This window comes from Marmota marmota, unplaced genomic scaffold (assembly GCF_001458135.2).
Source record: "Marmota marmota marmota unplaced genomic scaffold, marMar, whole genome shotgun sequence".
NCBI lineage: Eukaryota > Metazoa > Chordata > Mammalia > Rodentia > Sciuridae > Marmota > Marmota marmota.
In genome coordinates this window covers 21,031,103-21,033,125 of record NW_026000242.1, presented here as the reverse complement: position 1 = coordinate 21,033,125, position 2,023 = coordinate 21,031,103, and the positions used below count along the sequence as shown (strand labels likewise).

The 2,023-nt window shown below is 39.7% G+C and overlaps 1 non-coding gene across 1 annotated transcript; it reads left to right on the top strand.

Moving 5' to 3' along the window:
* The first annotated feature begins 1,491 nt into the window (after positions 1 to 1,491).
* LOC125613985 lies at positions 1,492 to 1,595 on the top strand. Its single transcript, XR_007344632.1, has one exon. It is a non-coding gene; the product is annotated as a U6 spliceosomal RNA (small nuclear RNA).
* The last annotated feature ends 428 nt before the right edge of the window (positions 1,596 to 2,023 follow it).

The following is a 2,023-nucleotide window of genomic DNA, read 5'->3' as shown; positions in this document are numbered from 1 at the left end:
TCTACCTGTCTATCTCAGGTTTTCTGACAAGTCAGCACCCACTTTTGTCTAGTATATTTGACTCTCACCCCTTTGCATAATTTACAGTTTCCTCACTCACAGAAACATGGCACTCTTTGTGCTAGGCAGGTTATGTAACCATCACTATTTTATTTTATAATCTAAAAGTTTGCTAACATTTCATCTCAATAAACATGTCCATATCCAATAGAAAGGAAACAAAGTAGGATACAATATAGTAGGTTAGAATAACTTTGATACTTTCTCAAGAAAAATCTTTGTTAGCCAAACAAGGAATGTAATTTGTAGATTTTTAAGTGATTTTGCCAGGGATGGGGGAATTGACGTGGCTGAGGACATGGAAAGGAAACTAAATTGAGAATTTACTAAGGCCAAAACTCTATAACCTTTCATATTTTATGGGGGTTGTTGTTCCTTTTAATCATTTCAAAGACACCTATATCCACTGTAACAATGAAAACATCTCTGAGTCTCATACAAGTCAAATAATCTGATCCAGGTCAGCTGGGAGATAAGGGTTCATTCAGAGCTTGAATCCAGATCTACCTTATTCCTCAGCCCACATGGCTTCTCCACATGGCACAGTGCTTAGGGACATGGCAGGGATTATTGGCAGCACCCATTCTCCCTGCTTCCTTCTTAATAAAATCCATATGTTAAAGCATCCACCCTCTCACACACCACCATTTAGCTCAGAGAATGAGGACTCCTCACATACCCAAGGGATACCTGATCAAATGGCCATCACCATTTCCTCTACAATAAGTGCTTTAGGGAGGGAATGTGACTTAATTCTGACCTAAGTCAGATGAGAAAAATCTGCTGGTGGAATGTGGGAAACACTTTGAGGAAAAGTTTTTTTCTTCTCTCTTTAGAAAGAACCAAATGTGAAATAATTTTCTTCTTGTTTGGGATATGAGCATATCTAGAAGCAATGCCTAGAGTTGTTCACCAGCAACTTGGTACCAGCCTAAGGATAAAGTCTCTGCCAAAAAGGACAGAGCAGAGGAACAAAAGTAACTTGGTCTTGAAGGCCTTGCAGAACTGACCCGTAAGTAATCCTGGAGTCTTCTCACCCCCAGATTGCCCCTTATGGAATATTATCTGCCTGTGTTCACCCTAATTCAGATTTTTTTCCCACTGGTTGGAGTCCACAGCACCATAATGATATAACTGGAGGCCAAGACTCCATACAAGACTGGACAGCCTTCACTCCTTGTAGCTTACAAGGCCAGTGTAACAGAAAGTCCTAAACTAAAGGAAATCCATCCATCCAAGAAGGGCAGAGGAAGGGGTCTTAAGTGGTTAGGACTTGTCACCAAGACTTCAAAAGCACAGTATTTAGGAAATCAGGGGTCAGCTGATACCAAGGTAGGAACATTTGCAGCAATTAAAAATGGGACTCATATCAAAGCATCCTGGCTAGTTTATCAAGCTAAATTTGGGCCTATAATAGATTCATGGAACAATGTGCTTGCTTCAGCAGCACATATACTAAAATTGAAACGATAGAGAAATCAGCATGGCCCCTGAGCAAGGATGACATGCAAATTCATGAAGCATTTCATATTTTTTTCTCAGAATATGAAATACAATCAATCAACAAATATATGAAAAAATGTTCATCATGATTAGCAATTAGAGAAATGCAAATCAAAACCACTCTAAGATCTCATCTTATTCCAGTCATAATGGCAGCTATTATGAAGACAAACAACAAGTGTTGGCGAGGATGTGGGGAGAAAGGTACACTCATACATTGCTGGTGAGATTGCAAGTTGGTGCAGTCAATATGGAAAGCAGTATGGAGATTCCTTGGAAATCTGGGAATGGAACCACCGTTTGAGCTATCTCTCTCCAGGTCTATACCCAAAGGACTTAAAAACAGCATACTACAGGGACACAGCCACATCAATGTTTACAGCAGCACAATTAACAATAGCTAAACTGTGGAGCCAACCTAGATGCCCTTCAGTAGATGAATGGATAAAAAAAAATGTGG